Below are 25,328 nucleotides of genomic sequence, written 5' to 3'. Positions count from 1 at the left end.
TCTGCCTCTCACAGGTCCTTTTCAAGGGACTGCAGGTTTGAAAAGAAGTTCCATTTTATTGACATTTCATTCTGCCTCAGCCTCCCTCAGTGTTATGGAGGAGAGGGAGATATTAGGGCTTCAGAAAATGGAATGATGGGTCTCTGGAAGTTAGCTATCCTATTGATAAGCAAGCCTCTTCCTTGGCAATCACTAGGACATTTGTAAACTGAGGGAGACTGGTCTTCAGGGTTTTGATCTCTATTTGTGAAGAATCTGTTGTTTTTTTCCCCCATTCTTTTGCTTTAGAGAAGCCAGGAGTGCCTAAGGAATGTCACCCATGTCACTTTTTGGGGGGTGGTGTGGCATGCAAGCTTCTGCTTTGTGCTCAGCTAGCCTTCTTCTCCCTCCTCATGCCCCCCTGAACAGTTTAGACACTTCAGTCGTTAAGATTGTTGAAGGAGGAAGGTCTCATCTTCTGTAACTTCCTCCTGCTGAATAGGAGCATAAAGCCATCCCTACCTACCTATGGGTCAGTACTGGTCACCAGGGGGTCTCTCTCTGTAAGAGTTGTGAAGTGGAGAGGCCACTGAGTGCAGGGGAAAACTTCTTTTAGGATCTTCCTGTGTTCAAAGAACCATCTGTCCTCTGGAAGTTACTGCAATGAAGGGTTCCTGGCACCACCTGAAAAAACAGGGGAGAAAACAACAAAACAGGGTTAGAAAAAGAAAAAGAAGGAGAAGCCCCAAGAAGAGTCCTTTGAGAGTGGGTGAGAACCTTCCCTCAGGCCAAGAGTTGAGTTTATACTTAAAGAGAGGGATCCTTGAAAGTGCAGATTTGAGCAGTGGCATCTGTTAGGAATGGGACCTCTCATCTACGGCCATACCACCCTGAACGCGCCCGATCTCGTCTGATCTCGGAAGCTAAGCAGGGTCGGGCCTGGTTAGTACTTGGATGGGAGGAATGGGACCTCTCTTGTGATAATGGGGAATGTACACACAGCATTCTGTCATTATATTAGCAGAAGCTCCACCTTGTGAAGGAGTTATAAAATCTAAAGCCTTTGTGTTTTATAGAACTGCTTTATGCATTCGAGTCATTCCCATATTTAATAGAGAAATCCTGTTTGGGATCACATTTAGGGCTTTCCTGGGTACTAACTAAATACCTTCTGATGCCTCATGACATCCTCCAGTCCCAAAGATGGAAAAAAGATGGATGCTATGTGGCCATAACAGTGAAACACAGAACATGTGCACCATCACTTGAAATGTAGAAGGTTGGCCAGGTTGGTGATGGTTTTAATGTGCCCATGCATATAGGCCCAACCCAAGAGACCAGTGGCCTTTGAGCCTGGGGGAGGCCATGAGCCAGGTTAGAGCTGAATAGCCACTGGGTCCTAGCCAGAGGTCACCATCTAATACTAAGTCTCCTTGAACTCCAGTCAGGAATTCAAGGGCTACTTGGGTTTGGAGTGGCATTCTTTGAATGTGCAGTCATTTCAGACCCATATTGGATTGGGGGGCATTATTATGTCTTGAGAATAAGCCCCTTTACTGTAAATTGCTTCATGGGCATAGAGAATGGGGAAGTTCTGTTTGGAGTCAAGATACATTCTTGTATGGTTTTTGCCAGTTACAACTAGCAGGTTGTAACTGCTTTGGGGGCAGACATGTTTGCTGACAGGCTTTGGCCTCAGCAGTCTGAGTTCGACTATGACGGCATACTTGGTTTTTCTTACCCCCTTTCCATGAAATTGTTGCCATTGATAAACCAACTGTCCTCTACCTTTTCATAGGGGCATTGTAAGTCTCGTTGACTTAAGAACTTTTGAGGAGTTATGAGCCACGGATGTAGAGTGGTCGGGTCCAGGTCTAAGGGTTGCTGGGTTTAAAGTTGGGCTGGTTTCAAGTGTTAGTTCAGGCATATCTCAAAGCACAAGCTGGTACTTGATAAATAAGCCTCCTATCATCGGTTAATGGCCTTTGCTCTCTACGACACTCTGGACCTGATGTAAAGTCCTTAGAGTCAGGGGCCATCCTTGTATGGACTTGGAGGTTCCTTTTACCAGGAGGGCAGTTGGATGCTTAGCTAAAGCCTTTATTTGCCATTGTACTTCAACAGGGGTGGATTCTTGGATCAATATGACTGTGAGGTAAGAAACGATTCAAAGAATCCCTTTTTATTTGAGGTCTCACCTGAATACTCTCACTACAAGGAGTCACTGGCAAGTGGGAGAAAACTTGTCAAAGAGATAAGACATCCCTAAGTACTCCAGTCATAGAGAGAGTGGGGTCCTTCATTATCTCCATAAGTCCATAGTGAACCCTGTGGAGTGGTGTATGTTCTCTGGGTTTGAGGGAATGAGCTCCTCACCCCAGCCACATCCGATTGGTCAAGGTGCTAGTTGAGTTCTACAGTTGTGGGGGAATCAATTACATATTCCAGTTGTTGAATTAACCCTGTGCCCATGGGGTCCTGGTATTATCCTCACAGAATAATAAACAAGGGGATTGCCCATCGATGAGCTAAAATGTGGAAATGTTTCTGAAGATGACCTCAAGTTGCCTAGCTTAGGTAAGAAACACATATGGAAAGACTACCAGCATTCGACTTGAACATCCACAAAGATGGTTACTTGAAACCTACTTTTCCTCGTCAAAAGAACGTTCATTTACAGGGATAGGCAAATCAGGGCTGATTTCTTTGAAAAAACAAGTACAGCTTTAGCACACTTGGTCCAATTACTGACTTAAGTTCAGTAAGCCTAGTGATTGACCATGTTGATCACTTAGAATCTGCATCCAGGGAACTTTTCTAAGGAATCTCTAGGTGGAGCTAATCATTGTCTCTCTAGGCCAGAAGCCAAGGGAAGGGCTTGCCATGAGGCATGCCTGTGATACCTGCAGATTTGGGCAGAGTCTTCTTCCTTAGGTACCCAATATATTCTGAGGTTTCTACACCTGCCAGGAAGTGACACTCATTATGCACCTGATGAGGCTGCAGGGAACTCTGGAAGCAAGGGGTCAGGCCAACATTCCCAAGGGGCTTGATGGCTGCAGGTGTTCTGAAAGCCAGCCTTAGTTCCTTAAAGCTGTTTGGTCCCATCTGAGTCTCTGCATATCTCTCTTCAAAAGGACAGTCCCGTCCAAGCCTTGGTAAAAATAACCCTTCTGGTATGTTGTCAGATGTTCATAGGGCTGGTGGAGTCAGAGCCCTTCAAGGAGACAGGATCAGCATTTTGACCCTTCTAATGAGACAAAAATGGTGCAGGAGTCGCCTCAGTATCAGTTCTACATGCCCATGACCACTTTCCCCTCCAAATATCAAAATCTGAAATTTCAGCCATTTTGGGATACTTCCATGTGGCTAGAGAGTAAGCAATTGGATGTTTTCTTTGCATTTATGGTTTTAGTATAGTTAACTGAGTTAATGAATAACTGTGAAAATGGATTATAGACAGAATCCTTCATGGATAGCACAGCACTAGAAGACAACAATGAGCTCGACAGAACCCCTGCACCACTATCTATTTCTCTGGCATTAATTGCTGGCCTGATAGGACCGTTTGTGTGTAAGAAGAACCTGGGCTCACACACTGCTGCCAGGAACTGTTGGAGGTCTTTGGACCCTAAGAGATTAAGATGAACCCCCAGTTCCTAGAATAAATGAGGAAAAGATTCAATGAAACGCTGACCAAAATCACAATGTGATGTTCTCAGAACAGAAATTGCTAGAATAGATATGGAACCATGAAGGAACACAAAGAGCCAAGACAATTCGGAGTATGAAGAAATAGGTGGTGGCTCCATATATGCTGACTTTCAAATACCTTAGATCACTTCCCTGAGCAAATATGATGGTGCTGGTATAATAATAGGCAGGGACATGTGGGAGAAAAATAGAGACCCCTGAATAAATGCAGTCATGATGGCATCATGATACTTGACAAGGTGACAAACTAGAAAAATCATCGTCTTCTAAAACAACTAACAGAATGAAAAGGCAGTCCACATATTGGAGACACTGTTTGCAATCCTTATTTCAGAAAATGTGTTCACTTACAAAATGAAAAAAAAAAAAGAAGAAGAAGAAGAACGGCATTTCAACAAATTAGAGAATATAGAAAAGACTTGAATAGACTATGTTGCAAAGGAAACAAATCACTGGCTGAAAGGACATATGAAAAGTTGCTCAATATAAGGCATCGAGGGCAATGTAAATCCAAAGATGATGAGCTGTGGCATTGTCTGTTAGGGTAGCGAGGACCCAAACCAGGAATTCAAACCCAAAGCCCATGTTGGAAGGATGCAGAAAATTTGAAACTTTGTATGCAATTAGTGGAATGCAGAATGGTGCAATTACCCTGGAAAAGCCTGTTGAGTGTCCTCAAACAGTTGTGTAAGGAACTCCCATAGATCCAGCACGCATATGTCTGGGTATATAGTTAAAGGAATTTAAATCATTATGTTGAAAATATACCTGCAGTCCCATCTTCCTTGCAGCTTTATCCAGAATCCCCAGGGTATTATAAATAACCCACTGCGACAGATGAATTTCAAGAAAAAGTTGGTATACCCTTGCAATGTAATATTCCTTAGCTTTTAAAGGAGGATCCATCCATGTTACTGCTGACACATGAATGTCATTGAGGACATGAATGTGTGTGGAAGAAGCCAATTACCAAAAAATCACTCCTGTCTGACTGCATTTACATGAGGGATCTAAAAATAGAGCCCTGGAAGCAGGGAGTAGCTGGGTGGCTGGCAAGGGTTTAGGGAGGAGGAAATGTGGTGTTGCTGTTCCATGCTTGTGGACTTTCAATCATGCCAGATGGAAGAATCTAGAGACCGGTACCATCCGGGCACATCGAGCTGGCAGTGTGTGCTTTATACTTGGAAATTTGTCAAGAGGATAGATGCGATGTTACTTGCATTTATACCACAATATAAATCTACATAATCTAAGGTATGAAACTGAAAAGGACAAATGGGGTCTGGTGGGTAGGAGAGAGGGGAAGAGTCACAGAGGTGGATGGAGGAAAGGATGTCAGAAAGCCACTCTGTCTAGATGCTGAGGAAGAGATGTGCACGATGTGACCCCAGAAAGTTTTCCATGTCCTTTCTCATCCTCTTTCATAAGGGAGCTCAACATTAGGCTAAGGCAGTGGGGGGCAGGGGGCAATGTGGGCTCAGATAATACTGGTGCCCCAGATGTTGAAACTGTGCAGTCAACCTCCAGAAATGGAAACTGGAATGCAAAGATAAAGGATTTCTAGGACACCCTTCTTTTAGTGGTACAGTTTCTGGAGCAAACTAATGACATTTAACAATCAAGGGGTCTGTGTGTAATTGTGTCTTTGAGGAAGAGAGGTATATGAAAATCAGATTCCTTGTTTATTTTTGACTTTTAATTTTTTATTTTTTATAAACATATATTTTTATCCTCAGGGGCACAGGTCTGTGAATCAGCAGGTTTACACACTTCACAGCACTCACCAAAGCACATACCCTCCCCAATGTCCATAATCCCACCCCCTTCTCCCAAACCCCCTCCCCCCAGCAACCCTCACTTTGTTTTCTGAGATTAAGAGTCACTTATGGTTTGTCTCCCTCCCAATCCCATCTTGTTTCATTGATTCTTCTCCTACCCACTTAAGCCCCCATGTTGCATCACAACTTCCTCATATCAGGGAGATCATATGATAGTTGTCTTTCTCTGCTTGACTTATTTCGCTAGGCATGATACGCTCTAGTTCCATCCATGTTGTCGCAAATGGCAAGATTTCATTTCTTTTGATGGCTGCATAGTATTCCATTGTGTATATATACCACATCTTCTTGATCCATTCATCTGTTGATGGACATCTAGGTTCTTTCCATAGTTTGGCTATTGTGGACATTGCTGCTATAAACATTCGGGTGCACGTGCCCCTTTGGATCACTACGTTTGTATCTTTAGGGTAAATACCCAATAGTGCAAGTGCTGGGTCATAGGGCAGTTCTATTTTCAACATTTTGAGGAACCTCCATGCTGTTTTCGAGAGTGGCTGCACCACCTTGCATACCCACCAACAGTGTAGGAGGGTTCCCCTTTCTCCACATCCTCGCCAGCATCTGTCATTTCCTGACTTGTTGATTTTAGCCATTCTGACTGGTGTGAGGTGATATCTCATTGTGGTTTTGATTTGTATTTCCCTGATGCCGAGTGATATGGAGCACTTTTTCATGTGTCTGTTGGCCATCTGGATGTCTTCTTTGCAGAATTGTCTGTTCATGTCCTCTGCCCATTTCTTGATTGGATTATTTGTTCTTTGGGTGTTGAATTTGCTAAGTTCTTTATAGATTCTGGACACTAGTCCTTTATCTGATATGTCATTTGCAAATATCTTCTCCCATTCTGTCAGTTGTCTTTTGATTTTGTTAACTGTTTCCTTTGCTGTGCAAAAGCTTTTGATCTTGATGAAATCCCAATAGTTCATTTTTGCCCTTGCTTCCCTTGCCTTTGGCGTTGTTCCTAGGAATATGTTGCTGCGGCTGAGGTCGAAGAGGTTGCTGCCTGTGTTCTCCTCAATGATTTTGATGGATTCCTTTCGCACATTGAGGTCCTTCATCCATGTTGAGTCTATTTTTGTGTGTGGTGTAAGGAAATGGTCCAATTTCATTTTTCTGCATGTGGCTGTCCAATTTTCCCAGCACCATTTATTGAAGAGGCTGTCTTTTTTCCATTGGACATTCTTTCCTGCTTTGTCAAAGATTAGTTGGCCATAGAGTTGAGGGTCTATTTCTGGGCTCTCTATTCTGTTCCATTGATCTATGTGTCTGTTTTTGTGCCAGTACCATGCTGTCTTGATGATGACAGCTTTGTAATAGAGCTTGAAGTCCGGAATTGTGATGCCACCAACGTTGGCTTTCTTTTTCAATATCCCTTTGGCTATTCGAGGTCTTTTCTGGTTTCCTATAAATTTTAGCATTATTTGTTCCATTTCTTTGAAAAAGATGGATAGTACTTTGATAGGAATTGCATTAAATGTGTAGATTGCTTTAGGTAGCATAGACATTTTCACAATATTTATTCTTCCAATCCAGGAGCATGGAACATTTTTCCATTTCTTTGTGTCTTCCTCAATTTCTTTCATGAGTACTTTATAGTTTTCTGAGTATAGATTCTGTGTCTCTTTGGTTAGGTTTATTCCTAGGTATCTTATGGTTTTGGGTGCAATTGTAAATGGGATTGACTCCTTAATTTCTCTTTCTTCTGTCTTGCTCTTGGTGTAGAGAAATGCAACTGATTTCTGTGCATTGATTTTATATCCTGACACTTTACTGAATTCCTGTATAAGTTCTAGCAGTTTTGGAGTGGAGTCTTTTGGGTTTTCCACATATAGTATCATATCATCTGCGTAGAGTGATAATTTGACTTCTTCTTTGCCGATTTGGATGCCTTTAATTTCCTTTTGTTGTCTGATTGCTGAGGCTAGGACCTCTAGTACTATGTTGAATAGCAGTGGTGATAATAGACATCCCTGCCGTGTTCCTGACCTTAGTGGAAAAGCTTTCAGTTTTTCTCCATTGAGAATGATATTTGCCATGGGTTTTTCATAGATGGCTTTGATGATATTTAGGTATGTGCCCTCTATCCCTACACTTTGAAGAGTTTTGATCAGGAAGGCATGCTGTACTTTGTCAAATGCTTTTTCAGCATCTATTGAGAGTATCATATGGTTCTTGTTCTTTCTTTTATTGATGTGTTGTATCACATTGACTGATTTGCGGATGTTGAACCAACCTTGCAGCCCTGGAATAAATCCCACTTGGTCGTGGTGAATAATCTTTTTAATGTACTGTTGAATCCTATTGGCTAGTATTTTGTTGAGTATTTTCGCATCTGTGTTCATCAAGGATATGGTCTATAGCTCTCTTTTTTGGTGGGATTCTTGTCTGGTTTTGGGATCAAGGTGATGCTGGCCTCATAAAATGAGTTTGGAAGTTTTCCTTCCATTTCTATTTTTTGGAACAGTTTCAGGAGAATAGGAATGAGTTCTTCTTTAAATGTTTGGTAGAATTCCCCCGGGAAGCCGTCTGGCCCTGGGCTTTTGTTTGTTTGGAGATTTTTAATGACTCTTTCAATCTCCTTACTGGTTATGGGTCTGTTCAGGCTTTCTACTTCTTCCTGGTTCAGTTGTGGTAGTTTATATGTTTCTAGGAATGCATCCATTTCTTCCAGATTGTCAATTTTGTTGGCATAGAGTTGCTCATAGTATGTTCTTATAATAGTTTGTATTTCTTTGGTGTTAGGTGTGATCTCTCCTCTTACATTCATGATTTTATTTATTTGGGTCCTTTCTCTTTTCTTTTTGATAAGTCAGGCCAGGGGTTTATCAATTTTATTAATTCTTTCAAAGAACCAGCTCCTAGTTTCATTGATTTGCTCTATTGTCTTTTGGTTTCTACTTCATTGATTTCTGCTCTGATCTTTATGATTTCTCTTCTCCTGCTGGGCTTAGGGTTTCTTTCTTGTTCTTTCTCCAGCTCCTTTAGGTGTAGGGTTAGGTTGTGTACCTGAGACCTTTCTTGTTTCTTGAGAAAGGCTTGTACCACTATATATTTTCCTCTCAGGACTGCCTTTGTTGTGTCCCACAGATTTTGAACCGTTGTATTTTCATTATCATTTGTTTCCATGATTTTTCAATTCTTCTTTAATTTCCCGGTTGACCCATTCATTCTTTAGAAGGATGCTGTTTAGTCTCCATGTATTTGGGATCTTTCCAAACTTCCTTTTGTGGTTGAGTTCTAGCTTTAGAGCATTGTGGTCTGAAAATATGCAGGGAATGATCCCAATCTTTTGATACCGGTTGAGTCCTGAGTTAGGACCGAGGATGTGATCTATTCTGGAGAATGTTCCATATGCACTAGAGAAGAATGTGTATTCTGTTGCTTTGGGATGAAATGTTCTGAATATATCTGTGATGTCCATCTGGTCCAGTGTGTCGTTTAAGGCCTTTATTTCCTTGCTGATCTTTTGCTTGGATGATCTGTCCATTTCAGTGAGGGGAGTGTTAAAGTCCCCTACTATTATTGTATTATTGTTGATGTGTTTCTTTGATTTTGTTATTAATTGGTTTATATAGTTGGCTGCTCCCACGTTGGGGGCATAGATATTTAAAATTGTTAAATCTTCTTGTTGGACAGACCCTTTGAGTATGATATAGTGTTCTTCCTCATCTCTTATTATAGTCTTTGGCTTAAAATCTAATTGATCTGATATAAGGATTGCCACTCCTGCTTTCTTCTGATGTCCATTAGCATGGTAAATTCTTTTCCACCCCCTCACTTTAAATCTGGAGGTGTCTTCGGGCTTAAAATGAGTTTCTTGGAGGCAACATATAGATGGGTTTTGTATTTCTATCCATTCTGATAGCCTGTGTCTTTTGACAGGGGCATTTAGCCCATTAACATTCAGGGTAACTATTGAGAGATATGAATTTAGGGCCATTGTATTGCCTGTAAGGTGACTGTTACTGTATATGGTCTCTGTTCCTTTCTGATCTACCACTTGTAGGCTCTCTCTTTGCTTAGAGGACCCCTTTCAAGATTTCCTGTAGAGCTGGTTTGGTGTTTGCAAATTCTTTCAGTTGTTGTTTGTCCTGGAAGCTTTTAATCTCTCCTTCTATTTTCAATGATAGCCTAGCTGGATATAGTATTCTTGGCTGCATGTTTTTCTCGTTTAGTGCTCTGAAAATATCATGCCAGCTCTTTCTGGCCTGCCAGGTCTCTGTGGATACGTCAGCTGCCAATCTAATATTTTTACCATTGTATATTACAGACTTCTTTTCCCGGGCTGCTTTCAGGATTTTCTCTTTGTCACTGAGACTTGTAAATTTTACTATTAGGTGACGGGGTGTGGGCCTATGCTTATTGATTTTGAGGGGCGTTCTCTGAACCTCCTGAATTTTGATGCTCGTTCCCTTTGCCATATTGGGGAAATTCTCCCCAATAATTCTCTCCAGTATACCTTCTGCTCCCCTCTCTCTTTCTTCTTCTTCTGGAATCCCAATTATTCTAATGTTGTTTCGTCTTATGGTGTCACTTATCTCTCGAATTCTCCCCTCGTGGTCCAGTAGCTGTTTGTCCCTCTTTTGCTCAGCTTCTTTATTCTCTGTCATTTGGTCTTCTATATCACTAATTCTTTCTTCTGCCTCATTTATCCTAGCAGTTAGAGCCTCCATTTTTGATTGCACCTCATTAATAGCTTTTTTGATTTCACCTTGGTTAGATTTTAGTTCTTTTATTTCTCCAGAAAGGGCTTTTATATCTCTCGAGAAGGTTTCTCTAATATCTTCCATGCCTTTTCGAGCCTGGATAGAACCTTGAGAATTGTCATTCTGAACTCTAGATCTGACATGTTACCAATGTCTGTATTGATTAGGTCCCTAGCCTTCGGTACTGCCTCTTGTTCTTTTTTGTGTGTTGAATTTTTACGTCTTGTCATTTTGTCCAGATAAAAGTATATGAAGGGGCAAGTAAAATACTAAAAGGGTGGTAACAACCCCAGGAAAATATGCTTTAACCAAATTACAAGAGATCCAAAATCGTTAGGGGGAGAGAGGGGATAAAAAGAGGTTCAAAAAGGAAGAAATAAAAAAAAAGAAAAAAAAAGAGAAAAGAAAAGAATTTAAAAAAAAGAAAACACCTAAGAAAAACGTAAAAAAGAAAATATATATATATTAGATAAACTAGTAAAAAATCGTTAAAAAAGAAAAAGGTAACATTTAAAAAAAATATTTTACCCGAAGGCGAGAAAAAAAAAATAGAAAAAGAAAAAAGTTAAATTAACTGCAAGACTAAAAAAAATCACAGGGAAAAAGGCATGAGTTCCGTGCTTGCCTTTCTCCTCCTCTAGAATTCTGCTGCTCTCCTTGGTATTGAAACCACACTCCTTGGTATGTGAACTTGGTCTTGGCTGGATTTCTTTTTATCTTCTGGGGGAGGGGCCTGTTGTAGTGATTCTCATGTGTCTTTGCCCCAGGCGGAATAACACCGCCCTTAACAGGGGCCAGGGTGAGTAATCCGCTCGGGTTTGCTTTCAGGAGCTTTTGTTCCCTGAGCGCTTTCCGTAGAGTTCTGGAGGACGGGATTACAAATGGCGTCCTCCTGGTCTCCCGCCCAGAGGAGCCGAGAGCCCAGGGCCCCACTCCTCAGTGCGCCCTCAGAGAACAGCGCCCAGTTACTCCCGTCTGCCTGACCTCTGGCCGGGCTCCGAGCTCACTGAGCCTGCGACCGGTTCAAGGTCACCCAGAGCTGCGAGCTTACTGTCGGCTCTGTCTCTGTAGCCAGCTTTCCCGTTCCAATACCCGCAAGCTCTGCGACACTCAGACACCCCCGATCCTTCTGTGACCCTGCGGGACCTGAGGCCACGCTGACCCCTCGTGGGCTTCGCCCCGGTTTAGCCTCTGGAGCGATGTCCCTCAGCGGAACAGACTTTTAAAAGTCCTGATTTTGTGCTCCGTTGCTCTGCCGCTTGCCGGGAGCCGGCCCCTCCCCCCGGGGTCTATCTTCCCGTCGCTTTGGATTCACTTCTCCGCCAGTCCTACCTTTGAGAAAGTGGTTGTTTTTCTGTTTCCAGAATTGCTGTTCTTCTTCTCTTCGATCTGCCAATGGATTTTCAGGTGTTTGCAATCTTTAGATAAGCTATCTAGCTGATCTCCGGCTAGCTGAAGTAGTCTCAGCCTGCTACTTCTCTGCCATCTTGACTCCTCCTCCCCTGTGTGATGCTATTCTTAAGTAAACTGAGCAAGCCTGGGCCACATCAACCTGAGGGCACAATGAGGGTGATTTTCATGATTAATGGCTCCATGTGTGTAACTGGAGCACATTAGCCATGCCTCCTTCTTGTGTTTTTGAGTTTTCCTGAGTGTCCACAGGGTGTCCTGAGGGGGGAAAAATGCAGATATTCCTCCACTCTGTTCTCTGTGAGGATGAACAAAACTCCCATCAGAAGTCCTTGATTTCCCCAACAGTGACAGGGTCTTACTCCTCTCTCTTCTTTCAGTCAAAACAGCTCCTCTTTCACCAAATTCCCATGCAAGGGGATGCTCCGATGCATCAGCTACTTTTCCAAACAGCCAGACTCGGAGAGCTGGTCTGGTTCAGTTAGGTTTAGGTGGGTCACTTCAGACATCAGAACTCTTTGTGCAAGTGACAGAAACCCACTTCAGACTGGGCCAAATACAAAATAAAATCTTGACATAACTGAGGAGTCTAGAGGTGTGGTGACTTCAGGCATGGTTTGTTCCAGACGCTCATGTGATGCTTTCATTCTCGGACAGGCCCTTCCTATGCAGTGGCAGAAATGGATCCCAGCAGCCACTGCCCAACATTCCTCTAGTCTAGGAAATCAAAAGGAGAAAATAGTGTGTATTTCTCTGTAGTTCCAACAAAATCTCATTGTCCTTGGCTCAGGTTGATCACATGACCACCTCTTCCCCAATGCCTGTGACTCCAGAATGAGTCCCATACTAGGTCAAATCAACCCCATCCAAACCACAGAGTGCTGGAGAAAGAGTGACCCCAAAGCTAGCAGGAGAAGTGGCAGTATGGGGAGAAAGCACAGTCCACCCAGAGTCCCCTTGTCTGGTTGGTTTTAATCTGCCCCTTACAGCTAATGAGCTTTGCTCCTCCAGGAAACATGGGCTCAGTGTGGTCTTTTCTGTGTGCTCTCTTCTCCTCCACCTGCAGGGCTCTGCTGAAACTCACGTGACAACATGAAGTACCAGATCCTTTCCAGAGCCTTCTATGGATGTGCGTATTGGCCCTCACTTGCATTGTGGTCCGTGGGCACATTTCTCAAAAGCCTGTTTTATGGCAACAACATCAAGGGAAGAAGGCTGGCTCTGGCACCTGAACTCCAGCTCCCTAGTTCCCAGATATGTCTAGATTAGTGAAACTATGCAGACTTTTCAGAGCCTGAACTTCCTCAAGTAGAGACTGGGCATAAATTTTGTCTCTGGGCTCTAAGAGAGGGCTGCCAACGATGGGGCTTCTCAGTGGCAGGGATTTGTTTAGTCACCATTGCACCCCAGTACCCACCTTAGAGGGTTTGTTTTCATAATTAAATGAGAGGCATATATAAAGCCCCTAGCAGCTGGCATCACCTGTCATAGGTGTTCAGTAAAAGTTGGTTCCACTCGCCTGTGGGCAGAAGCAGAGAATAAAGAGAAGTAACATTTAAAACTTAAATCCAGGTATTCTAATTATTTCCATGTAACACATGAGGAAACTAAGGCATAAGGAGGCAAGGTGACTTGCCTAAGGTTGCAGAATACAGGACAGAGCTAGGTCTTAGGCCTAGGTCTGCCTGACCACAAAGCTGGTTTGTTTGTTTGTTTGTTTGTTTGTTTGTTTTTCACTCTGCTGTGTTCATTCTTAGCACATTTTATTTTCCCAGCCTCCCAGCCTAAATGGGGGAGAGAAAACCAGTGTATTGTCAGGGATTCTAGAAAAGTGTTACTATGACCTTCGTGGGCCTGGAGAACAACAGTGCCAGCCATGTGCCCAAGCCCCTGGAGGGGCAGAGAGAGCATGAGCTTCCAAGATCAAGGTTTTTTCCTGTTGTATTTTCATCCATCCCCAGTGCCTAATGAAGTTCTGGCATGGAACAGGCCCTGAGCAAGTATTTATGGGACCCAAATCGAAGAGATTCCTGGAGGAAGGGTTGGGGGTCAAGATGCATCTTGAACAGTGTTATCACAGTCAGTGGCTCATCCACGATGGGGGTTGAGAGCCCAGGTTCTGCCGCTATGCAGTGTGGGTTCATATCCCAACTCTGCACGTCCAAAGAGTGAGGCCCATCCAAGAGACAGAAGCAGTCTGTGTCTGGGTTTCCCTATGTACAAGATGGAGAAGGTAGGAGTACTTGTTTCATATGGTTGTCATGAGAATTTAGTGAGTTAAGTATGTGAGCTCTGGGCAGTTCCCGGCAGGTAGTATGTGCTTGTAGAAGTGTTAGCCGTTTCCTCCTCTCCCTTTCTCTCCTCTCCCTCCTTGCCCTCCTTCTTCTCTTCTGCCTCCTTCTCCTCATTGCTGGTAGGGGCCAGTCCTCAGGCTCCAGAAGGCCCAGAGCCTTCACTGGGAGTTGATAAGGAGAAGCCAGAGGGAGGGTGCAAAGGGTAAACACAGGGTGGCATTTGCGGAGTTCCTCCTGTTTACCAGGGACTGTGCCCTCCAGGTGCCCAGGGCGGAGCAGGTGAAGGACATCAGTTTGGTGGCCTTTAAGAGTGCTGGGCCATCTTTGAAAGCAAACTATGTGCACCTCCCAGGGCTGCATTTTGAACAAGAATTGTTCACCTCTGTTATTCTCCTTCTCTCTTGGGATGGATTGGAAGCACCCAGAGGCCCTGTGAGCTTGTGAGGTCACTTACTACCTCCTTCCTGCCACCCCTTCCCTACCTCCTGCCAGTGGATTAAATGCCTTGACTTCCAGCAGAAGAGGTAATGTCACCCTTGCCCAGGCTGAGGAAGATGATCAGACATCCCTCATAGAAGACACAACTTGTAGACAAGCCAGCAAGGGATTTTGCTCCTTGGCACCCCTTCCTTTTCTGGAAGAGAGAGATGATGGGACTTCCTAGGTCATGAGGGTTCATGAGGATTGCAGGCCAGGCAGAGCTTTGTGATCCATGACACGAGAAAAGATGGATTGGATGATGGATGATGGCACTCTCCCTCCCTCCCTTGCCAGGGCTTGCCTACCTGCAGACACCAGTCCACCATGAGGACCCACCTGTCACCTCCGGTCAATCAAATAATCATGTGTCCAGATTTGCCCTGTGATGCTGGGCATGGGCTGAAGGTCATCATCTGGGAGCAGCACCTTCAGGACAGCAAAGTAAGGCTTGGCCTGACTTGGCCTACAGTAGGGCAGAGCCAGTAGGGGGGCCATCTAGTCATCTGAGCAGGAGACCCATTTGCTTGTGGGGCTCAAAGCTGTTAGGACACCTTTGGGTTCTGCATACCCAACCTGAAGGCCCCTTCCTTCTTGAGAATTCTAAGGCCCACAGTCCACTTCTGCCCATATGGGTGAGGATAAAGGAGGATGGAAAGTATTCATGCTTCTCTAGAAGGAGTAAGAATGAATCCATTATTATAAAGCACCAGCTGTATGTTCAGTGCTGCAGGAGGTGCTGTGAGTCCTCAATAGGAAGGGACTTACAGTGCAGTTGAACTACTTAGAATGACAATGGTAGCTAAGTCAGAGGCAGGAAGTGGGCAGAGGAAAGCCCACCAACTTGAACTCTTCCATCTCTGCCTCAGGGGCTGAGAATCCTCCCATTAGATATTCCACCCAGAGTCAGATTCTAAGACTTTATTAGAAAGTAAATATCCCCACAAGGAAGGTGTTTACATTTGAAAAACTGTCATGGTCAAAGTGTTTGGGAAATAAGATGAGTCAACATTTCTGTATCCTGAAGAACTTCCTCAACTTTGGCTAGGCAGATACTCCTGCTGTTCTCAAGAAACTAATGGCAGGTGGGGGTGGAACAGTCCCTCAAAGCATGGGTCCATAGAGGCCTGTGTTGCAAAAGTGCCTCCATGGCTGGTGTGGAAGACAGAATCCATTTTGATAGATGCTAGGTTAACCACCATCTGGAGTGGGCCTTTAGAAGAGATAGCTGATACCTCCAGGTGGGATGAACACAGTGGCTCACTCCACTGGGTGTTTTCCCACCCAGGCCCTGGGGAGGGCCAGCAGTGAGCATCTGGGTCAGCCTGGCTTTCCCATGCTGGGGAAAGGTGCTATTCTGTGTAACAATTTGGCAATGCTGGAGGACTCTAGGAAAAAGCTGGCTCCAAAACCTGGACAAGCAGAAGGGTTGTTTCACATTTCTTTCTTTCTTATTTTTAAAAAAATTCATTCATTTATTTATTTATGCCAAAACTAGCTGTTTTTCTAAATGATAAGAGGAATGTTTACTTGCTGTGACAACTCAAACAATGAAGAATACAGGTGTAAAGGACAAAAATTGTTTATATATTTTCTTTCCACCACAGTCCAATTGTTCTGATCCCGAGTTAATGAATAGTGTCAGTTATGTAGAGACCCTGCCATATATTTCCTGTGCTTATACATCCATAGAAACATCTGTGTAGACGTATCTGTAATTCTTATTCTTTAAAATGAAGTGACATTATATTTGTATTTTAAGCAACAATTTCATTTCATATCAAAGACGTCTTTTAGATCTCTATGTGAAATACTAAATCCTAGCACCTTAGCACCTCACAGATGAGTAGCCCTTAACTTATTTAAATCTTCCCCTGATGATAGACATCTAGGATCTTTCTCTCTTTAAAAAGTATTTCAAATAATGCTTCAGTCAGCATCTTTATATGCACATATCATTCTGACCAGTGCTTTTATTTCAGGGGCATATTCCAAGAAATTAAATTGATTGACATGCATTTAAAACTTAAATAGATATGCTAACTTAATTTCTCAAAATCCCTGGAGGCCTGAGGGAGTGCACATTTCCTGCAGAATTCAAAAGATTTATAGACTTCTGGGCTCCTCTCCAGGGTTACTGATTTAGCATCTCTGGCAGTAGAGACCAAGATTTTATATTTTTTGAAATTTCCCCAAAGGCGTGCAGTCATCTCCCCAGTTTGGGAAGTACTATTCTAAAGATGGAGTGGTTGAAAAAAATAAATTAGTCAAAAATGAGTAATTTTGGTCTAACACTTTTGCAACCCTTTCACCACCAACTGGCCATATTTTTACCCTTTTTTTTTTTTTGGTTGCATTGCTGTATTAGAGTGGACTGAACTGCAGTAAGAAATAGTCCACACTTTTTCCATTATCTGACATCATGGGGTGTATTCCTTGCTCCCTGAGGAGTTCTAAGTGGGATTTCTGGTGATTGGGCATCTGTCCTCCTCCAGAGTTTCAGGGGTGTTTAAGTCTTGTGTCCTCACAGTTCTCCAGGGCTACATGGTCATCTTCCTCCAGGGAACAGAGGGGAAATGCAGAGTCTGAAGGGAGTATACCTGCTTCTTCAAAGCTCTGGCCTGGAAATGAGCTGTCACATCCCACTGGCCAGCACCTAGTCACATGGTCACACCTAACTGCAAGGGTTGCTGGGAAACAGAGTCCAGCTGTGGCCAAGCAGGTGGATTTTTTATGAATAGATTATAGCCTTGGCCACAAATAGTTCTCTGATTTTTAAATAGCTTTGACAAGGCCATCTGAAGAATGCAAATTAAACTTCCCAACAAAGACAAAAGAGTGGCTGGATTGTCATTTTTGGATGAGTACATCTAAGACAAGCATTAAGATGTGAATTCAGTGGTGTGCTCGGCTGGCTCAGTCAGTAGAGCATGTGACTCCTGATCTCAGGGTTTTGAGTTTGAACGCCATGTTCAGCATTGAGCTTACTTTTAAAAAAAATGGGAAAGATGCTGGTAATTTTGGTATGTTAAGAGATAGGAAGAGACAGAACCATACTACCCTTCAAAGTAGCTTTCTAGTATCATTGGTATTTTCCATACACAGACATGCACACAGACACACAGGCACGCGAACGCACGCACACACACACGAATGAACAGAGAGGACCTTCTGGTCCCCCAGCATGACGAATCATAACTGTAAAGCCTTTACCTGAAAAGAGACATACAGAGATAAGACCGAGAAAGACCAAGGGAGAGAGAGAGAGAAACAGGTAGAAATGTTTCCCCAGGAGATATGCCAAACAGATACTACATGATATCAACCTTCTCAAAAAAAAAAAAGTTATCACATTGCACACTTTACAATGTGGGTGGCCCAACAGTGGCACTTCAGTCAATGCTTGGTAACCAACTGGCTCCATACACTCTAGCATTGTGTCCATATTAAACAATGCCTGCCGAGTTATTCTTTTTTAGATTTTATTTATTTATTTGACAGAGATCACAAACAGGCAGAGAAAAAGGGGGAAGCAGCCTCCCTGCTGAGCAGAGAGCCTCAAGTGGGGCTCAATCCCAGGACCCTGAGATCATGACCTGAGCCAAAGGCAGAGGATTAACCCACTGAGACATTCAGGCACTCCTCCCTGAGTTATTCTTGAGCAACACCACTAATGTGCTGACAGGTGCTCTGTGCCCTAGATTTCTTGGCAAACTAAAACAAGAAACAACTTGTTTCAGGGACAATTTAGGAACAACTGTAGTCAGCATTGAGGAAGAAGACCCACCTCCTGCCGTGGTAAGCCTCATGTTCTCTAAGGGACAAGTGCTCTTTTCTTGGTTTCTTTTCAATCAAATTCAGATGGAAATCAGACAATGTACATTTAAGATAAATGTACAAATATACACAAAATTTAAGAGTAAAAAACAAACAGAAAGAATATGTGTCACACATGACAGAAAATTCCTTAAGGCTCTGATACAAAAATAGTGGAAAGGAAAGTGACGGATCAAGAGAAGAAATACAAAAAGCCAAGGAACTTGGAAAAATGTATTCAGCAGGACTGATAATCAAAGAAATGCAAAATAAATATCTTCCAAAAGGAGGCACAGGAGAGTATCTTTGCAAACTTGGGAGGAGGAAAAATATTCTTACGAGTCTCCTTCTAGATATTTTCATGTGTTGGTGTCCTGCCTCTTCTGTGCCCTAAGTGCCTGGTTTGCCTACTGGGTAATTCAGCACTGCTGGAGCAGGAGACCTGGAGTTGGCACACACACCCCCACCAGAAAAAGGGTACCTGGAACAGCACCATCCTAGAGCAGGAGACCTGGGATAGTGCCCCCATCCCTGACCAGAACAAAAGACATGGGGCAGTGCCCCCACCCACAGAGCAGGAGCACTGCGTCAGCACCATCCCTAGAGAAGGAGACCTGGTACAGTGTCCCCTCAAGAGCAGGAGACCTGGGACAGTAGCTCCCCACCCAGAAGGGGAAACCTGGAGTTTGCACCCCCCCCCACCCGGAGCATGAGACCTAGAGATAGTTTCCCCCCCCAGAAGAGATCTGGGACAGCACCCTCCCAGAGGGGGAGGCCTGGGACAATGCCCCTCTGCCAAAGCAGGAGACCTGGGATAGTGCCCCCTCCACCACAGCAGGAGAACTGAGACAGGGCACCCCCTCCCAGAGCAAGAGACTTGGGTCAGTTTCCACCCGGAACAGGAGACCTGGTACAGAAGTTCCCCCAGAAGGGGAGACCTGGAGAAAGTGCCCCCTTAGAGAAGATCTGGAACAGCACCCCACCATAGGGCGAGACCTGGGAACAATGTCACCTGGAAGGGGAGACAGAGGACGCTGCTTGGAAGAGATGTTACAAGTAGTTGACTTAAAGACAGAGGGCAGGGATGAGGACAGAATTCCCACAGCACTGGATATTTGTTGTGTGTAGGGATCCAAGAGCCATGCCTTGTTGCTAAAGCATAACAGGCAAAGTAGTGAGCAGCTGGAGATAAATCTGGAGGCAAGTGGCAGGTCCACAGAGTGGGTCCCTTTCTTCTCCACACAGATGGCAACATAAGTGCTCCAACATGGGTCAGTATTTACCTTAGAGCTACTTCGGAAGTGCCAAGAGGAGAACCTGCCTCATGAAACTTCTCTGTAAATGCCAGATGCTTATTAAAAGCCTGGGCTGTCAACACAGATGGCCCCAGGGAGAACCTGCCATCACTTCCGATCAGCTCTGTGACCTCAGCCAGTGGCTTACTCCACAAGTCAGCTTCCTCTGCTGGAACATGAGTGTCAGACAGGGCCTGCGGTGGTGTGGGCATGTGAAGATCAGAAGGAGGATCTCTCATATGAACTATAATGAAAAAAATGAAGGGGAAGTATAAACGATAATTAGGAAAGACACAATGAGCGAAGTCACTAATTATAGGAAGAGCAGAGGGGTCGGCGTGAATGTGGGAAGAGCTGTGGGATGCATCCACCTGTAGAAGTGTGCAGTGCCCATGAGCCATGTGCACTTCTGCCAGGGAGACCCAGGTTTCAGCAGTGGGACCCCTGAGAGAGCTCCATCCCTAGCTGTCCTGGAACAGGGACCTGTTTATCATAACAATGTCATGAGGAAACAAGCCAAGCCCTGGGTCACATGACATGGACCTTCCCAAGACCCTACCTCCCTATGGCCTGCCTTATTCCTCAATGAGGGAGGTCTGGGGAAGAGTGTGAGATCACAGGGGAGATAATATAGTAATAATAAAGGGAGGGTGGCAGGCTAGGCAGCTGACACTACTCAGTCACCAAGACTGAGTGGGTTTTATTCTAAGCATCATGTGGGATGTATCCAAGGAGGTTACAACCTTCATATTTTAAGAAAATCAGTGTTTCTGCTTGTGTAAGAATGCTTTGGAAGAGAAGAAGAGTGGAAGCAGGAGGACCAGTTAGAGGCTGTCCTAGAGAGAATGGGGGCTGCCGAGCTGGAGAGGGGAGCAGGGTCCAGCTTGTCCTAGGACAAACACCAGACAGGTGAGGGAGAAAGGAGCCATGGACTATTCTTTGACTTTCATCTTGAGCAACGTAGGGATCACCAAGGGTGCCATGTGGTCAGAATGGAGATTTGAATGCCTACACTAACGTGGTGAGTACCAGCATAGATAAATGGAGTTGAAATCACCGAAGAATTCATACAGAAGCGTGTGTGAGAACACCAGACAGAGATGTGGAGGGGTGATGCTTGGTGACTGACTCCAGAGGTCGAGATAAGGATGCTGGAGACCAACATCTCTTTTCAGGGAAAAGATTCCTTTGAAAATACAGGGATGCACATGACTTCCTAAGAAGAGATTGCAAGAGGTAGAGGGGAGAGATGCTGAGCAGCATGTCCAGGAGCCTGCAGAGAGGAGGGAAGGAAGACCAGTTGGGGCTGGAGCAAAGCCAGAACATGTAGACCTAGGCCAAGAGGTGGAGGAAAGGAAGGCCCAGGGAATACTTAGCCTGTGTCTGAAACAGAGGAAACGTGCAAAGATGCTAACTAGTGTTGTCCTCGGCTCCCAACCAAGCTCCGGTCTGTCCTAGGGGCATTGCTGAACAGTTGTCTGCACAGCCTCCCTGTGGGGCCTCAGCCTCCAGATATGGACCCTCCTGGGAAGACCCCAGGGCCCCTTCTATCCATCCCAGGTTCCCATGTCACCTATTATCTTTCCTGAAGCCAGAGCTGGCAATTTCATTGGAACTCTGTAAAGCATCAGAAGCATTTTACCGATCCTCTGGGGTCTGAGCCAGAAGTAAAGGTTGAGGACTTTATGTGTACAGAGACTAATCTGATTACTCTCCAAGGCAATTACTTGGTTTTACTATTTCTGTTCTCAGACATCTCATTATGGAATAAAGCACTGTGCTGTGGGTCTTTCATAGATAGATTTTATGAAGTTCATGTATGTTCCCTCTATCCCTATACTTTGAAGTGTTTTAATCAGGAACGGATGCTGGATTTTGTCAAATACTTTTTCTGCATTGATTGAGAGGACCATGTGGTTCTTCTCTCTTCTCTTATTGATTTGTTCTATCACATTGATTGATTTGTGAATGTTGAACCATCCTTGTAACCCAGGGATGAATCCCACCTGGTCATGGTGGATAATCTTTTTAATGTGCTGTTGGATCCTGTTTGCTGTTTGGATCTTGTGCTTGTGCTGTTTTGATAATGTGCTGTTGGGATCTTGCTGAGAATCTTAGCATCCATATTCATCAGTGATACTTGTCTTAAATTCTCCTTTTTGGTAGGGTCTTTGCCTGGTTTGGGGATCAGGGTAATGTGGGCTTCATAAAAAGAGTCTGGAAGTTTTCCATCTGCTTCAATTGTTTGAAACAGTTTCAGGAGAATAGGTGTTATTTCTTCTTTGAAAGTTTGCTAGAATTCCCCCAGGGAATCCGTCAGGTCCTGGCCTCTTGTTTTTTGGGAGGTTTTTGATCACTGATTCAATCTCGTTACTAGATATTGGTCTATTCCGGTTGTCAATTTCTTCCTGGTTCCATTTTGGGAGTTTATGGTTTTCCAGGAATGCATCCATTTCACCTAGGTTGCGTAGCTTATTGGCATATAACTGTTGGTAATAATTTCTGATGATTGTTTCTACTTCTTTGGTGTTAGTTGTGATCTCTCCCTTTTCATTCATAATTTTATTTTTTTAATTTATTTTCAGTGTAACAGTATTCATTGTTTTTTGCACCACACCCAGTGCTCCATGCAGTCCTTGCCCTCTATAATACCCACCACCTGGTACCCCAACCTCCCAGCCCCCGCCCCTTCAAAACCATCAGATTGTTTTTCAGAGTCCATAATCTCTAATGATTCACCTCCCCTTCCATATCCCTCAACTCCCTTCTCCTCTTCATCTCCCCTTGTCCTCCATGCTATTTGTTATGCTCCACAAATAAGTGAAACCATATGATAATTAACTCTCTCTGACTTATTTCACTCAGCATAATCTCTTCCATTCATAATTTTATTAATTTGGGCTTTCTCTCTTTACTTTTGGATTAGTGTGGACAATGTTTTATCGATCTTATTCTTTCAAAAAAAAAAAACAGCTTCGTAGCAATACAGGAAATAACATGTGTTGGAGAAGATGTGGAGAAAGGGGAACCCTCTTACACTGTTGGTGGGAATGCAAATTGGTGCAGCCACTTTGGAGAACAGTGTGGAGATTCCTCAAGAAATTAAAAATAGAGCTTCCCTATGACCCTGCAATTGCACTCCTGGGTATTTACCCCAAGGATACAGATGTCGTGAAAAGAAGGACCATCTGTATCCCAGTGTTTATAGCAGCAATGGCCATGACCATGGCCAAACTGTGAAAGAACCAAGATGCCCTTCAACGGACGAATGGATAAGGAAGATGTGGTCCATATACACTATGGAGTATTATGCCTCCATCAGAAAGGACGAATACCCAACTTTTGTAGCAACATGGACGGGACTGGAAGAGATTCTGCTGAGTGAAATAAGTCAAGCAGAGAGAGTCAATTATCATATGGTTTCACTTATTTGTGGAGCATAACAAATAACATGTAGGACATGGGGAGATGGAGAGGAGAAGGGAGTGAGGGAAATTGGAAGGGGAGATAAAACATGAGAGACTATGGACTCTGAAAAACAACCTGAGGGTTTTGAAGGGGTGGGGGGTGAGGTTGGGGGAACCAGGTGGTGGGTATTAGAGAGGGCACATATTGCATGGAGCACTGGGTATGGTGCAAAAACAATGAATACTGTTAAGCTGAAAAGAAATTAAAAAAAAAAAAAAAGCACTGTGCTGTTTTATCAAAGGGATGACCCCAAGACAGCATCATGGTGTGGTTGTGGGAAGAGTTCAGGTTGGCCAGCAAGTTCTGAAGTGAGTGAGCCAGTTCACTAGGCACAAAGGATAAAAAAGAGGAGAACACATTATGGTCAATGGCTAGCCTGGTCCTTACACTGCACAGTCCTGGTGGGCATTGCTCAGAAAATGAGATAAAAATGCCCAAACACACATACTGACTGCCCCTTCCTTCCCCTCCAACCCTTCCTCATAACACTTCTGTTTTTCTACCATAGAAATATGATCTGATCCTTCTGGTGAAGATTCTGCAGCTGATGACTCCAAAACTTCATTTGGGTGGCGAGGGCCAATTTCTACACAGTATGATATTTAATTGAGAAAACTCGGTCAGCAATTAGTTTTTAGACCCACGAAACTGTAATGGAAATACCGGAAGCCATGAAAACAGGAAAAGACCTCAGAAACAATATTGAACATGGAAGTTTTGGATGTTAGCATGTGGAGTTACTAGCCAAAATGCCCACACCAAATTTTACATTTCACATTTTAAAATGTACTCATTTGGGCACATTTTAAAAATTTAATGTGCCAAGCAAAATTTTGGCTCTTTGTGCTGACCAATGTGGGCCAGTGCTAACTGATGTCTAAGAGAAACAAAACTAGCTAGTGGGTAAATCAGCTCCATGTGGCACCACCCTCCCAGCACGGTCTGGAGACGTTTCTAGAAGAAGCCCTTCCCAGTGGTGGCCAGATGGCTCAGTTGTTGGGTGTCTTCCTTTCACTCTGGTCATGATACCAGGGTCCTGGGGCTAAGCCCCACGTTGGGCTCTCTGCTCCATGGAAAACCGCTTCTTCCTCTCCCACTCCCCTGCTTTTATTTCCTCTCTTGCTGTGTCTCTCTCTCTCAAATGAATAAATAAATTTTTTTACCCTATGAAATTTATTAAGTCATTATATCCTTGCAGCTACCTAAGCAACACAGCTCTCTCTAATCCAGGCACACCATTAATGAACAAACTAATATTTACAGTGTAGACAGAAACTTTAGTACAATAAAGAATCAATTTTCCTAAATGTTGTCTGGTTTTCACTTTGTGAATTATGTTTTAAATCAGAGAGGGGACTACTTGTTATTTCTATTTGAGTTCTCCAAAACTGATTCACCCTTAAATTCCCAGTGAAGACAAATATGAAGGAAATGTCAGGATAAAATACCTATTCTTCTCCCCCCGCACATTTCCTACTGTAACTGGTTTGTTCTGAAATCTAAACTGAAATTGTTCAAATCATCAGACGTGGCCTCATACTGAGATAAACTTGGAAAAATGTGTCCAAATAAGACTGTGGTATCATAAAGAGTTGGTCCGGTCTTTGCCCCAGTTTCCTGAGATAGAACTCTAAATCCTTGGAAGTTCCTGAGCAACTGATTTAGCTGTCTGTGGGGGGCCTGCTGGGACCTACCTGCATTTATGTCAATAATGGCACGGATGGCACTCCCTGCAGAGTTCCAGGAGGAGACTTGCCCTGCTGGAGAAACCAACCATATGGTGAGAGGGCTGAGCCCTTGAGCTAATGATTTCAGCCAGATCTTCTGATCTCTTAGAAGTAGAGTGGTGGGACCTCTCAGGTGGGCACACTCCTGCCTGCACTTGACAAAGTCTGGTGTGGGTGCCAGCCAGTGCTATCTAGGTCCTCAGCCTTCTGCACTCTGTGCACCCTGTATGACCATGAGGTGTGAAAGCAATAGCGCCCACACTTGAAAGCTTGGTGTGGGTGCCAGTTGGTGCTCTTTAGGACCCCAGCATTCTGCGACTGGTTGAGGGTCTGAATGCTCTCAACCCCTGCATGAGAGAACCTGGGGCAGTCTGTGGTTGTGATCCCTCAGCGGTGGCAGCCTTCTGCGACCCGCATGGCCATGAGCTCTGAGTGCACCCTGTGTGGGCCTGAACCCCAAAGAGCAGTCCTGGCAAAGGCAGCCATGGGAAGTAGGCTCCCTGGACCAACACTGCTCACTGTTGTAGTGGCACGGGGGTGCAGAGACAAGCGGGCACCTCAGGGGACCACTAAGAGGGTGGCTGGGTGCATACCCCCTGTG

At 44.1% G+C, this 25,328-nt stretch overlaps 1 long non-coding RNA gene across 3 annotated transcripts in view; it reads left to right on the top strand.

Annotated features, from left to right (window-relative positions):
- The window catches only part of LOC101675561, a 63,079-nt gene extending 39,022 nt beyond the window's left edge, over nucleotides 1-24,057 (top strand). For 2 of the 3 annotated variants that reach the window (XR_001181897.2, XR_001181895.2), the window contains one exon: nucleotides 12,717-13,262. This is a non-coding gene — a long non-coding RNA (uncharacterized LOC101675561). Of the gene's footprint in view, nucleotides 1-12,716; nucleotides 13,263-14,718; nucleotides 14,866-23,508 lie in introns of those variants that run through there. The other variant, XR_001181896.2, reaches the window with a different exon arrangement.
- The last annotated feature ends 1,271 nt before the right edge of the window (nucleotides 24,058-25,328 follow it).

Source organism: Mustela putorius, unplaced genomic scaffold (genome assembly GCF_011764305.1).
Source record: "Mustela putorius furo isolate JIRA1106 unplaced genomic scaffold, ASM1176430v1.1 tig00000081_pilon_pilon_pilon, whole genome shotgun sequence".
In the NCBI taxonomy this organism is placed as follows: domain Eukaryota; kingdom Metazoa; phylum Chordata; class Mammalia; order Carnivora; family Mustelidae; genus Mustela; species Mustela putorius.
This window is presented reverse-complemented; position numbering and strand designations above follow the sequence as displayed.